The 15,582-nt window shown below is 41.5% G+C and overlaps 2 protein-coding genes across 4 annotated transcripts in view; one reads left to right on the forward strand and one right to left on the reverse strand.

Moving 5' to 3' along the window:
- The window catches only part of SLC5A10 (solute carrier family 5 member 10), a 176,147-nt gene that overhangs the window by 58,128 nt on the left and 102,437 nt on the right, over window positions 1–15,582 (reverse strand). The gene's annotated exons all lie outside the window — the stretch shown is intronic.
- Window positions 1–15,582, forward strand: part of FAM83G (family with sequence similarity 83 member G) — a 58,900-nt gene that overhangs the window by 10,749 nt on the left and 32,569 nt on the right. The gene's annotated exons all lie outside the window — the stretch shown is intronic.

Genomic DNA, 15,582 nt, shown 5'->3' on the forward strand with positions numbered 1-15,582 from the left:
AAGAGTCAACATTTACTTAAGGTATACACCAGCCACAGGCCTTCCAGGATTTTAACCTTTTGTGTGATATGGATTGCCTTTTGGCCTGTATGTGACAAGGAGGTGGTCGTCTGGTCCTTGAGCACAGCCATCCCGGCCTAGCAGCCTCATTAAACCAGTCCCATTTCCTTGTTTGGGCAGGTATTTTTCCATCTGTCTGTGATAGTCTGAGCCCCATTTACAGTAGCCATTTACACCAACAGATGTAGGAGTCTGGGCCAGGGATTCTCCCATTGTTGGAGGTGAAACTTGGACCCCAAGGGGCTAGTAGATTGAGATCCACCTGAGAGCTTCCTGTGTCAGGAACTGTGGACTCTTCTCACCTATAAGGCCAGACCTTAGTAAGGCTCTCAGTAGGAGGTGGAGTGAAAATACTTCCAAATTTGGGACTTGTAGTCAGATGGGGACTTTCAGAGGAGGCTACCTTGCCTGCCTAGATCACTAATCTCCTCCTTTTCCCAACATTTTTGCCTGATGACCTTTCCCCCAACTTAGCTCTGATGTTAATCACAGTCCATTTATCTTATCTTTTTGTCTTTAAGAAACTGAGAACATTTCACAGACTTGGTGGCCTTTTTTTTTTTTTTTTTTTTAGTATTCTCATTCTATGCTGAATTGGACGCTGCTGCATATCTGTGAAATAGAGACTAGAATTTGCTTAATTCCTCCCCTTATATTCCCCCCACCTGAGTAAGTGGCCAAGAGCCCGTGTCAGCTTATGTCTAATCCCATGAGTTATGTCTAGACCACAAGATGAATTTAACAGTGATAAAATACAATCTCTGGGCATATTATCATCATCTTCATTACTACTACTACTACTACTACTACTACTACTACTACTACTACTACTACTACTATTACTACTACTACTAGCAGTTGAAGGTTTGCAAAGCACTTCTCATGTTGCCTCATTCTATCCTAACAACAGTCTGTGAAATAGGTACTTATATTATACTCATTGTATGTATGAACAAACTGGGGTTGAGGTTAAGTGACTTGCCCAGTGTCAGAGCTGGTGAAGTGTCCAAGGCAAGGTTCAAACTCAGGTTTTGATGATTCCAAGTCTAGGACTCTGTCCACTATGCTGCCTAGCTGCCTACATGGTCCTAGTGTTGTTCAGGAATTAGACAGCTGCTTTTGCTAATTGTTTTTAATGAAACTTCAGTCTTAGTCCCAGAAGGTGAGTGAAGGTTTTAGGAATACTCTTCTGATCTGGCTTTTTGGTTGAGGTTTCAGTCATGGATTCCAGCTTTAAAATGGGTGGGAGGGGGAGTATGTATTTAGTTTTTGAAAAGCCCAACCCAGCTAGGAGGAAAAAACTTTCTCTCTCAGGGATTCCCTCCCAGAAAAAAAAAAAAAAGGTGGGGCACAGGACTATTCCTGGGAGGGTTTCTGATGGTTGTCCTACTAACTGTTAAATTAACATTTCTTGTTTTGTGCATCTTGGGTGGATGAATTGCCTTATGAGGGTGGGGGTGGGGTAAACTGGTTTGGGGAGTGATTGAAGAGGAGAACCTTCTTTTGTGCTGACAATAGCAGGGTGCTGTTAGCACCTCCCACGACACCCAGCTTCTGTCACTCACCCTGGAAAAAACATAGAAGCTGCCCCAGTGAGTGTGTTTCTATAGCCCCAGCCAGACATTGTCTTGTTAATCCTTCTGACGCCACAGAGAGGGAGAAAGATTCTAATATGGCATCAGATTGGTGAGGAAACTGAGGCAGGGTGCCCAGATCTAAGTCCTAGTGATTCAGTCACTTAGCACAGTGCCTGGCACATAGTCATTGCTTAATAAATGTTTATTGACTCACTTGCCTGGTGATGCCATGGTTCTACCTTCTTTACTCAGGGGACACGGCCCCCTTGGAAGTCTACTGGGGGAACAAAGTGGTTTCAGTTATCAGTCATTGTGTGACCTGACTGATGTGGGCTGGGGGCATTTCTTCTCTGCCCCATTGTCCTATGAAATCTGGTCTCTTTACTCAGAAATTCAGTGTGTGTGTATGTGTGTGTGTGTAATGTAAAGCAACGAGGATGAAACCCAGAATTTCTTGTTTACCAATATGTAGCATCTTCAAGTTTTCAAAGCATTTTCAAAACATTATTGACTTATTTGAGCCTCACCACAATTTTGGGAAATTGGTAAAACAAGTATTCTTCATCACATGCTACTGATGAGGAAACAGGTTCAAGTTAAAGTGACTTGCCCACAGTCACACAGCTAGTAAATGTCAGAAGTGAGATTTGAGCCCAGATGTTTCTGACTGCATGTACAGAACTTGGTCCCTTATACCCCTGTAGCTTCTTATTTACTTACTAGACTAGGCTCAGTCTCCTTAGAATTTTATGTGTAGGTGTAAAAGGGGAGGGAGAGGGAAAGAGATTCTTTGCATGCAGAGTAAAAAAAAATATGACATTCTTTGCATTGCTGGGATATAGAGGAGAACACGTGTGTCTAACAAGAGAAAAGAGCTGTGCATCCACAAAGAGAGCAGAGATGTCTATGCAACAGTGATCTCAGACCTGGTAGGGACCTCAGAAGTTATCTGGCCCAAACTCTACCATGCGGTAGGCTCAAAATGTTCCTGACATATGGTCATCTAGCCCTTGCTTGATTTCCAGTGATGGGGACTCAACCATCGATGGAAATCCTTCCTCCCACTTTTGGAGTGCTCAAGTTCATAGCAAGTTTTTCCTTACACTAAGCCAAATTCTGCCTTCATACAGCTTCTTTCCATTGCTCCTAGCTTGTAGGTTTTAGAGCTGAAAGGAATCTTTAGACAGTTCTGCCCTCTGCCTAAGTAAAACATGTTGAATCCATGGTGATATAATGGAAAGAGTGCTGAATTTGGATTCACAACTGGATTTGAATTCTGGCTTTGCTGTTTACTTCCTAGATGATTACTTGGCCTTTCAGGATCTCACTTTCCTCATTTATCAAATAAGGAGCTTGAGGTAGACAGTGAGGTCCTTTTCCATTCTAAATCTGTAATGATGGGCCTTCAGATACTTGAGGACAGCTATTGTGTACTCTCTACTCTTTTTGCTAGCTAAATATCCCCATTTCTTTAAACTGGTCCTCATGTGATATGGATCCTAATCTGGCCCCCCCTCCTGTAAATATATTTTAGCATATAAATATTCTACCGAGAAAATGGCAGCAGCAGGGAACACAGAAGTGCAAGGATCCAGGTAGAGGCTTTTCTTCTTTTGTGTGTTAGGCTCCTATTGATGCAGCCTAAGATAATAGCTTTTGGGGATGGGAGGAGGGTGGGCTAACATACCACATACTGAGTACATGAGTCTCTTAAAGTCCCCACGCCTTTTTCACATGCAGTGTTCTCTAACTACATGTTCCCTATCTTGTACTTACATAGTGAATCCGACTATAGACCTTTATATTTGTTCTTGCTAAACCTCATCTTTTTATTTTAGATTTGTTCTATCATTCTCCCCTGCAAGTATCTTTTCAGACCCTAGTTCTTTCATGCAATAAATAATTCAAGGCTTTATTAAGTGTCTGCCTTCTATGTGGGAAATACTGGGGTAGGGGCTCGAGATGCGAAGATAGTCCCTGCCCTCAAGGAACTGCTGTTGGGGGGCCATGTAAAAAATAAGTGCAATAAAATTACAAGGTAAATTTTATGAGGAGAGGATGTTAACATCTGAAGCCTGAGCAGGAATAACTTTAGGTAGAAGGTGGTGCTTGAGCAGAGTTTTGTAGGAAACTCAGATTTCCAGAGGCAAAGCTGAGGGGGCATTGTATTCCAGATCTGAGGGGCAGCCAGGACTGAGGCAGAGAGATGGAAGATGGAGTACCCTGGGTGAGGAAGGCCAGCAAGAAGGTGGGAAGGGGAGTGATGTGTAAGATTGGGAATGCAGTAGCTATTCCTCCCAGCTTGGTTTCATTTTAAAAATCTATAAATGTACATCAAAGTAGATCCCTTGTGGTGAATTACAGGAAGCTGGGGACAGGACTTGTGTGTATTGTTGAAAGGAATACTAATGTCAGTGAGATAATACATCCTTCAACATATATTTTTCCTGCCAAGGTGTGAGTGATCACATTGTTTCTTCTGCCCAGCATATCAACTGAAATTCTGCCTATCCTTCAAGGCTTACCTCAGATTTTCTCTGACCTCACTAGGATTTCTTTTCCCCATTTTTTGAAATACCTGTTACATTCTACACTTGATAGGTACCACTTACGTCTTAGTATTATTGTTTCTTGTGTCTGAGACCTGTATTCTGTACTAGACTGTAAGCACCGCTGAGGTCAGGGACAGCTTCTTATACCTGTCTGAAAATCTATGATTCTTTGTCCCAAGCTTCTAGTGCAAAAGTAGGTGCTTAGTAGATGACTATGGTGTAATATGCTTGCCATAAAGCATTTATCAGTAATAACAACTTCTGTTTTTATAGCATTTTACATACATTATCTATTTAAATGTGTCTGATGCTCTGCTGAGCAAATTATAGGAAGAACTGTATAGACCTAGGTCCTGGAACAGACTCTTGGAGACAGAGCCAAAGCCCTTGTCAGACATCAGCAGAGCTGGGACTGCCTTGATGGACTCCCCAAGCAGTGATCTGACTGACCCAAATGCAGCTGGAGTTAGAAGATAGGTGGTAGAGGCCAATGGAGGGCAATGTAGAGCATCAGAAAGGGCACTGAACTTGGAGTCAGAGGTTAAAAGCCTACTTCTTCCACTTACTACTTGAGGGTCCACTTCACCTCTCTGACCCTCAGTTTCCTCATCTGTAAAAGGAGGGAGTCAGACTAAATGACCTCCAAGGTCCCTTCCAGCCATAGGCCTGAAGATCTATCATTATTAGCATACATATGTGGTATGGAGTGTATTCAGTGAACTCCAAAGGGAGGTGAGGAATAGATACTATCATAAAGTTAGAATCATAGAGGGAAGAGACAGAGAGCATCTAGTCCGATAAGCACATTTTTATAGAAAACAGAATCTAAGTTCAGAAAGAGGTACAAAGGGTCACTAAAGGTAATACAAGCTCAGTGGATAGAGTGCTAGGTCTGGAGTCAGGAAGACCTGAATTCAGATCCAGCCTTGGATACTTACTAACTGTGTGACCCTGGGCAAGACACGAAGGAAATGGCATCCCACTCCAGTATCTTTGCAAAGAAGACCCCAGGGACAGTTCATGGGGTCATGAAAAGTCTGACACAACTAAAGGATTGAACAACAAACACAGCAAATTAGTAGGTGGGACTCTTGAATAATGATAATGGCTCAATTTTCTATGATATTTTAAGGTAACCCTAGGAGGTAGCTAGTGAAAATGTTATTACCATTTTCCAAATGAGAAAACTGAGGCACAGTGCAGGAAGGGAAGAAAAAAGAGACAAGAAAGGAAACAAGCATTTATTAAGCATTCACTGTGTCCCAAGAAATTACCAGTATGATCTCATTGGATCATCACAACAACCCTATAAGGCAGGTACTGTTATTACCCCCAATTTACAGTTGAGGAAACTGAGGCTTGCCCAGGGTCATACAGCTAGTAAGTATCTGGGGCCAGATTGGGAATTGGGTCTTGCTGAATCCAGGCCCAGCACTCTATTGACTTGGCCAGCTAGTGACCTCTGTTCACTCTCTTTTTCAGGAACATACAACTGGGGAATAAATTCAGATCTTGTGACTCTTAGTCCACTGCTCTTTTCACTATAAAATGCTGCCTCCCTTTAGCTTCTGTATCTATAAATTCATTGGCCAAAGGGTGAGGACTTCAGTCCTAGACCCCTGTGATAAACCAGACTGGGAAGAGGGGGGACTACTTTAGCTGTGTTCAGATCTCTCCTCTGAAGAGTTATCATTCATTGCTGGTGATTTTTTTTTTAAAGGTTTTGGGGTAGGATCTCTGCCTAGAACAGTATCTTATACCTTTTGGGTAGAGTGAGTTTATCGATGATAACTATGATTGCACTGGTTTAAGGAACTTTGAATGAGGCAGCTCATTCTACCAGTGTAACTTGTAATCATAGAGAATCTTATATCCTTGCTCGTAATAGGCACTTTTAAAAATGTTTGTTGAATTGGATTGAGGCCTTTCACTGTCTGACAAGTGCTTATAATCCTACAATGAGTTGGGTTGGAGTCAGTAATGCCTAAGATGGATTTGAGGCGTAGCTAGCTACTCTGTGGATTTTTCTCTGTCCTGTCATTTTAAATAAAACCCTGGCATGCCTTCATCTTCAGATGGCAGTGAGCCTACAGGATGGAGCATTAGGGGATTTTCAAAGGGTTTTGACCTGACAGGCCATCACCTAGGAAACTAGGCCGTTGTTACAGGGTTATAAAACCCAGCCCATATGACATGGAGAGAAGTCAGGCAATGTTAGCTGGGCTTGGGTCTCCTCACTTTCGTCTCTGGAAGTGGACTGTTCTGCCAATGTTCCTTTTTGGCATGGGGGTACCTCACCATTGGGAGTACACTGCTGTCTTCATCCTTGCAGCTGATCCTACTCCAGGCAGTTCATTTCTCTAACCAACCTTTATTGAGTATCTACTGTTTGCAAAAGCCTGTGCTACATTTAGTTAGCTCATTTTTTCTCACCTGTAAAATGGAAGTGTTTCTCCATTATCCATTTCCTAAGGACCTAAGTGCATGGAAGTGTGCCAGAGATGCTCATTGGGTCATTAGAGGCCAATTATGGGCTAACACCCTTGGGTGTGCACTGGCAGTCTCTCCTACTTTGCTGAGTTTGGAGAGTTCTCCTCAATGTTCTGACAGTACTTGACTCACATCAAGCACACCCCAAATCCCAAAGGGCGACAGAAAAGCAGGACTACCTGCCAGTTTCCTAGACCTTCTTTCTCTATAATAATAATATCATCTGCCCCGGAACCACCCTGGGCTTTGATAGGATAGTTTGGGGCCAAAACTTTTAGCCTTTTCTTGCTCTGTTGCAGGCTTCTATGTACTTCCTGGGCATCTCCAGCTGTTTGCTCCCCTCCTCAAACTCCCTTATATGCCATCTTCCTGTATTAGAATGTAAGCTGTAATGCAAGGACTATCTTGCTTGTTTGAATCTGTATGCTTAGCCACATTGTGCCTGGCGTATTTTTGTGGTTCATGGGGCTTTCTTGGCAAAGGTACTGGAGTTCTTCTCCAGTATATTTTATAGATGGGGAAACTGAGGCAAACCAGGTGGAGTGACTTATCCTGGTCACAAGTGTCTGAGGTCAGATTTGAACTCAGGAAGATGGATTTTCCTGACTTCAGGCCTGGTACTTTATCCACTGTGCCACCTAGCTGCCACCACCTGGCACATAATAAGTATTTAATAAATGTTCTTATCTCTCTAGATATTAACAATGAATGTTGGTGTTTATATTGTGCTGTAAGGTTTGCAAAGTACCTTCCATATGATCTCATTTGATCCTTCTAGCATTGGGATGTAGGTGCTATTATCACCTTCATTTTATAGATGAGGCCACTGAGGATGAAAGGTTGTTAGACTTGGCCAGTGTGACACAGATAGTGAGTGACTGAAGCAAGATTCATACCCATGAATGAGAGCGGCAACCAAAAGAACCTTTAATATTTGCATAGCGCTTAAGGTTTGTAATGGTCTTCCTTCACAGCCCTTTACTTGTTAAGGTCCCAGCTTCATTTGCTAGTGGTTGGGGTTGTCCAAATCGTTTCCTTCAGAGCACAGGTGTCTTGATTGAGACCTGACCTACATCATCGCATTCCTGAAGAAGATTTCCTTACAGTGGGGGCTGTCTGGAGCAGCTGGTTGGTGCAGTGGATAGAGTGCCAGGCCTGGAGTCACTGCTCTCTTCTAACAGGTGGCCCTGCTGTGAGCAGTTTATTCATCTAATAGACTTTTATTGAGCAAATGGCACATTTGTTTGCAAAGTCTTACTCTGAAGGTCATAGGAGGATACAAAGAGAAATAAAACATAACAAGGAGTTTGTAGTCCAGTGGGGACAAGAAATTCTTAATCTTAGGTGTCTGCTGAAACCCTTCATTCTCACCTGAAACACTACCCAGACCAAGCTGGCAGTACCTAAGAGGTAGGCTGCTTTCATAGGCAACTAGGTGATGTACTGCAGAGGTGACAAACACAGAGCTCCTGCTGTCCCAACCAAGTTAAAATGCAATTGATAAATAAATTGTAAATTGGTAAAATTTAACAAAATAAAATAGATGACATTACTTTTAAAAACTAAGTCAACATGCATCTCACAGAGGCCCTTATGTACAGTATAGTGGCCTCTGTTTCTATTTGAGTTTGACACCACTTGGGTAGTGGAAGCTGCATTTAAAGTCAGGAAGATCTGAATCTGAATATGCTTCAGACACTATCTGTGTGTGTCCATGAACTAGTCATTTCAACTCTTTCATTCTCAGTTTCCTCCTCTTGTCAATTGAGGATAATCACAGGGTTATTGTAAGGATCAAATGAAGTAAAGTGTTATTCTGCTAGGATGTGGCCTCCAGAAAAGTACACCAGTTACCGAATGGACGGAAAAGGTATAACGCCTTCTATGGAGGTCTAAGGTTTCCTTGCATCTATTCCTTTGACTTTCCCTCCATGACAGATTTAACATAAGGCTAAAAAAGGAGAAGGGGGAGCCAGAGGATGAAGAAACGAACACTTCTGAACTGCAAGAGAGCTATTCAGAATCAGTATAGGCACTGCTTTTGTAGGAGTGAGTCATATATGGGAGTATTATAGAAGGAGCTCTTGATTTGGGGAAAAGATTAGACCAAAGGAAAGTTACCTCAGGGGTCACTTGTAACTCTGTGAGCCTTCTCTAAGTGTTATTTATGTGGGACAGGCCTAGAGGAATTCAGAGGAGGGGTAGAGCATTAAGAAGATTTCATGAAAGAGGTGGCCTCTGAGTTGGGCCTTGAAGAATAGATTTATAGATATGGATGAGAAGGGCAGCTAGATGATGCAGAGGATAGAGTGTTTGCCTGGAGTCTAGAAGACTCATCTTCCTGAGTTCAAATCTGATCTCAGGCATTTGCTACCTGTGTGACCTTGGGCCAGTCACTTAACTCTCCTTATCTCACTTTCCTGTTCTGTAAAATGAACTGGAGATAGAAATGGCAAAGCTCTCCAATATCTCTGCCAAGAAAACCCCAAATAGTGTCACTGAAAATCACTGAAAAACAACAGTGGGTGAAAAGAAAGATACTGCAGACAGAGAAAAAGGCACTAGTAAAAATACAGAGATGGGAAGATGAGAAATATATGTGAGGAACTTAAAGCAGTCTTGGTGTACTAGAATGGGGATCTACATAGAAAGGGCATAGGAGAGGAGGTTGTGGCTGTTCCCAGAAAGAATAGAGAGCCATTCAGTCAGATCTGAGGTGTCAATCACATGGGACCAGCCCATGAACCAGGTTAAAATGTAATTGGGAAATATTTAGCAAAATAAATAAAAATACAGTAGAACATAGATAATGTTAATAGGTGGTTTTCTAAGTCAGCATCCAGCCTATAGGGATTCTTACATTTTGTTTAGTGGCTCCTATTTGTGTTTGAGCTTGATATAATGCCAATCTAGACTTCCAGGACTAGTCAAGATGAGGAAATTCACCTTGTTAATGGTAGGAGGGGAAGAGTAGCCTCTTGCTTAGCTGCCTAAATCAGTGGTTCTTACCTTGGGGGTCTGTGGAATTTTAAAAATATGTATTTTGATAATTCAATATAATTCATTTCCTTTCTAATCTCAGTTTTCTAAAGTGCATTTAAGAACATTCTGAGAAGGACTCTATAGGCTTCACTAGATTGCCAAAGGGGTCCATGACACTCAAAAAAAGGTTTTGACCTCCTGGTCTAGGGGCAGCTAGATCACAGTGGCTAGGACACTGGGCCTGAAGTCAGGTAGACCTGAGTTCAAATTCAGTCCTAGAAACATATTAGCTGTGTGATCCTGGGCAAGTCACTTCACCTCTACCTCAGTTTCCTCAGCTGTAAAATGGAAATAATAACATCTCTCTACCAGTCTTGTTGTAAGGATTAAATGAAATATCTGTAAAGCACTTAGCACGGTGCCTGGTACACGATAAGTGGGTAATAAGTAATTGTTCCCTTCCTTTGTCTAAAGCAATCTCCAGAACATCTGCCATCCCAGACTCTCATAAGGCTAGCCCCAGTTCCTTTCAGGTAAAGGCACTCTGACTGTCTGTGGGATAAGAGTTACAGATGCAGTTCATTCTTATGTGACTTTGGATGTCTCCACTGTGTTGGAACCCACAGATTGGACTGAGATTTCTCTATCTATAGAAAACTAGCCTGGAGTCCTGTGGGACCCTTTTGTGGTGTTTCTAAAGGGATATAGAGTAAAAGAAGTAGGGGTTAAGGTGTATTTGGAAGGGAATTCTAGAGCTGACCCTACTTTCAGAAAACGTGTCCACGCAACTTCAGAATATCATAATTATAATGTTAATGCTAAAATAACTAACACATATAAGAATGCTTTAAGGTTTGCAAAGTGATTTACAAATAATATCTCACGTAGTCCTCATGACAGCTCTTAGAGATAGGTACAGTTATTATTCCCATTTTACAGAAGAGGAAACTGAGGCAGAAAAAAGTTAAGTGATTTGCCCAGGATCACACAGCGATTAAGTATGAGGCCAGATTTAAACTCAGGTCTTCCTGATTTCAAATCCCAGTGCTCAGTTGTTTGTGCCACTTTTATGAGCTTTTCATATTATGTCTAATACTTGTCCAGCACCCTATGAGCAAAAGGGCAATGTCCTGAAGGCAGAGGGTGTCCTGTGGCTAGTTTCCCCAGAGGAAGTCTGACCGAGTCCTTATTTTGTGGGGAAGGTATGAATGAGGCTCCCTGTTTAATCCTGCTTTGCTCTATGAACTCTGAATTTATAGGCTTACAAGCACCTTGGAATACAGGAAGGTGACGTGTACACAGCAATGGGTGTGTACCTGGGGATTACGTGAGTCCTGTTAGATCACATCTTGCCCTGGCCCGGATGAGGAGCTGCCCCAAATCCTCATGAAACAAGTCCCCATCTGTCTTGGGTAGGGTGGGGCAATGGAATGAGCCCCTGACCTACTTTATAGCAGGGCTCTCCCCTATTGATGGAATTAGCACCTGACTGGTCCCTCACGAGGCATGCATTTGTTTATTCTCTTTACTACTGGGGAATATCTGGAAAGGTGATAGATTACCTAAAATGAGACCAGAGAAAGGCCCCTTGAGACTAGAAGTCAACATGACCTTTGCTCTGCCCCTCTTTCCATGAAAGGACCAAGATACTTTACATCAGGAAGTGGCAGGGTACATACCTGGATAGGCTGTGACTAGTCTTTGCTTTGAAGATAGTTGACCTTGAAGAAAGTTACAGATAAAAACCACCTCTGGAGACCTAAGGGGATTTTGCCTTGGAAACCTGAGCACTTTCTCAGACCATTTAGTTACTAAATAATAACTGTTTCTCTTTTACCCAGGAACCCTAAGGGTCTCCCACTCCCAGTTTGATTTTTTTTTTTTTATTAAAGGGTGCCATCCCTTGAGTCATTACTTAAAGAAGTCTATTCATCGTATGGGTGTATCTCACTCAAAGTGAGAATCTGTTAAGACTTTAGCCTAAAATGACCAGGATCTCCCATTGCATCCTGGGCCATCTCCAGTCTTCCTGGTGAATATCAGGCCACTGGATCCAGATGGCTCAGGAAGAAAAAGTGAGGTTGGTGACCTTGCACAGCCTTCCTTCACTCAAATCAAAGTCATCTGCTAGTCATGTCATCATCCTGATGTCACGGTCCTCTTTGAGAACGAAGGATAAATACAACAACAACTTTATCAGACACAGTGTCTTATGCTAAAGGATGGAGTATGACCTGGGACTCAGAGAGCTGGTGGGTTTGGAGGCAAGAGAAGGCAAGTAAATTGATCAGTTTTCTTAAGTGTGAGTTTATTACCTTCAGGGGCCAAAAGCCTTCCCAGCAAACACCTCTCCAGTTTTATAGTGGAAGTCAATGGGAAAATGTTATCTGCCAGGGATCAATTTGCTTCTGGGCCTTAGATTCCTAATCATACGGAGAGTCATTGTCAAGAGCCAAGCCCATCAATTAAGCCAGCTTGAACATGAATACAAGCCTATATATCCAGAGTGTAGAAGAAAATAAGCCTGAGCCAAATGAAATTCAGGCATTCGTCCATAAAAGAACCTAATCTATATCCTGCTTCTCTTTTCTATTCCCTCTTGGAGTCTGTTTTCATAAGAATTACATTTCACATTCATAGAAAGAACTTTTAGATTGACATGGTGTTTTTCCTCACAGAAGGAGGGTGGGTAAGTACAAGTATTAAAATCCTATTTTATAGATGAGGAAATTGAGATTTAGATTAAATGACTGAGCTGACAAGGGTTACATAGCCAGGATCCAAAGCCACATCTCTTGATTCTTTTTTTACTGTTACACCATATAACTGCCTCTCAGTGTAGGCTTAGAGTAAATGCTGCTGTATCTAGTTATGATCCTGTCTATAGTTCATCAACCTGTTGACTTTGGAGAGCAGGAAGAGGGAAAGAAAGAGTTTGAATTATAGAATCTTTGAATCATATGATATCAGAACTGGAAAAGACTTAAATCCAGGGCTCTCAATTGTTATCCATGCCCTTTCTATGACAACCATAGGGAATCTGAATCTAAATCAATCTGGGAATGGTTGTGGGCTCACTCTGGGGCAGTCTTCCTACCCATCAGCATTCTGTCCTCCATCATCAGATGGCTCCCTTTTCTTTTAAAGTACTGGGAATCTGCTACTATCTTACATTGATGGGCTCTTTGCTATGCAACAAGTGCCATTTTGACATGCAAACAAGCCATTAGTAAGAACTCTGATTATTTGTCGTTAATTTGATCTCAGCAAATTTTCCTGCATCCTTCTGCTTCTGTCCATAGCCACCACCCCTAGGTTAGTCCCTCATCACCTCCTGCTCTGCTGGAATAGTCTCCTAATTGGTTTCCCTGCTTCTTGCTAGTCCCTTGTCCAGCTGGCCAGTTTAAAGTTTCTGGGTAAGCATCTACACTCAGAAATCTACAAACTCTACAAATCAAGGCTTGATTTATTGTTTTGTTGATTGTTTAGACTTAAGAAAGTGATGGAGAAAATGTTTATAATTCAGCTTAAACTTTGAAGTGTGCATACCTTTTAAAGAATATATCTTAACAATTCCAAATGACTCATGACAGAAAAAGCTATCCACATCCAGAGAAAGAGCTATGGAGACTGAATGCAGATTGAAGTGTATTATTTTCACTTTTTTTGTGGCTTTTCCCTTTTGTTCTGTTTCTTCTTTCACAACATGACTAATGTGAAAATGTTTACATGATTGTACATGTATAACCCATATCAGATTGTTCACTGTCTTGGGGAGGGGGGAAGGAAGAGAGGGAGGAAGAAAAATTTGAAACTCAAAATGTTATAAAAATGAATGTTGAAAACTATTTTTACATATAATTGGAAATATTTACATATATAATATTTACTATATATTATTTATATAATATATAATATAATATTACATAATATGTTATTTATATAAGATAAAATATAATATATCTTAAGAGCCAATTGTTAAGTATGTACCAACACATCCCTGGTCAGAACATCTGACCATTCCCAAGCTCAGACACTTTCAGTGGCTCCCTGTTTCCCTCAGGTTAAAATATAAACTCCCCAGTCTAGAAGTGAAGACTGGACACTGTGTAGATCCAACCACCTTTCTGGCATTTTTCATATTTCTCCCCTTGAACCTTATACAGTTGTATACAACTGTTATGAGGATCAAATGAAATTACATATATAAAGCTCTTTGCAAACCTTAAAATTCTATATAAATGCTAGCTATTTTTCATCTTCACATAGCCTGTGTTCTATCCAAATTCGACTACTTGCCATTCCCTGAATTTCTGTTCCTTTGCACAGACTAGCTGTCTCCTGTGCCATGAATGTACTCCTTCTTTACTGCTCTCTTCATTTCAGAATCCTGTCTTCCTTCAGGACTCAACTCTGGTTGCCACCCTGTGTAGCAAGCTTTTGCTGATTGCTCCACATCGATAGTCTTAACAGTTGGAAAGGTCCATCCAAGGGTTTTTCAGTTCAACCTCTGCCCAAGTATGAATCTTCGCAAATGTTCTTGACAAATAATGATCCAGTCTCTAATTGAAGACCTCCAATGATGCCTAGGATTAAAAACCTACTCTGGGGTGAGACTGAGGCAACATAGTATTCTTCAGTACAGTTTCAGTTGTTAGGAAATTGTTTTATTTTGAGTCAACATCTGCCTCCCTGTAACTTCTACCCCATGGGCCCTAGTTCGGTTCTTTGGGGCCAAATACAACATATCTAATCCTTGGTCTAATGAAGACAGCTATCATATGGTGTGGTGGAAAGAGTTCTAGATGGGACCTCACAAAATTTGGATTTGAATCCTGGTCCTGACTTGGTTATTTGCTGTGCTTGTGAGGAAGTCACTTAAACCTAGCCTCTGAGCCCCAGTTTCCTCATCTGTAAAATGAGGGTGCTACTAGCTAACCTCTGAGATTTCTTCCAATTCTCAACCAATGAGTCGTTGCCTCTTGTCTAAGTCATCTCCTCTGCAAGCTGAATTTCCCTGTTTTCTTCAGTTGGCCCTCTTAAGACAGTTTCAAAAATATGAATGCTTAGAAACTATTTTTCTTAACAAATTTTCTTCTAAAAACTTTTTAAAGTGATAATTTGTAAAGGCTTGCTGCATTAGTAAGTGTGAATTTATTATATCTAAGCAAAAAAAGATTTTTCTGCAATTTGTAGCGGAATTCAGTTTGAAATACAGGATTCGTTTAACAGGAAATAACTTTGGAAAAAGCTGTTCTGGAATGCGTTTGTTCTACCTTTACTGGTCCTGGTAGTAATAGGTCCTCTGTGAAAGACCTCATCTGATGTCCCAGTGAGAGATGGAGGTGACCCTGGCTTCCCAAAGATTGTGCCAGTAAAGTACAGGTTCTGGCAGGTCTTACCAAGCTGGAGAAGCTACAGGAACATGCCCAACAATGAACTAGGATGAACAAGGACATCTGTTTGAAGCCCAGCGTAGCTAAGTTTAGAAGGGCTTATCCCCTGATTGACTGTTGTTATTGTTCAGTTGTTTCAGTCATATCTGACGCCTGGTGAGCCTATTTGAGGTTTTCTTGGCAAAGATACTGGAGTGGTTTGCCATTTCTTTCTCTAGCTTACTTTACAGATGAGAAAACTGAGGCAAACAGGGTTAAGTGACTTGCCTAGGGTCACACAGCTTGCAAGTGTCTGAGGTTGGATTTGAACTCAGGTCTTTCTGACTCCAAGCCCAGTACTGTATCCACTTTGACACCTATCTGTTGTTGGTTGTAGGGTAGGAAATTTTTCATTCAACAGCTGTGCTTGAAAATCACATAGTAGATTGTAGGAGGTTTTAGATTGTCTGTAATCTGTGTTGGTTCTTATACTAAAAACTACTGATGTGCTGGAATATTAAAGATCTGTCTGTCTCAGAAAATCAT

This window comes from Notamacropus eugenii, chromosome 3 (assembly GCF_028372415.1).
Source record: "Notamacropus eugenii isolate mMacEug1 chromosome 3, mMacEug1.pri_v2, whole genome shotgun sequence".
In the NCBI taxonomy this organism is placed as follows: domain Eukaryota; kingdom Metazoa; phylum Chordata; class Mammalia; order Diprotodontia; family Macropodidae; genus Notamacropus; species Notamacropus eugenii.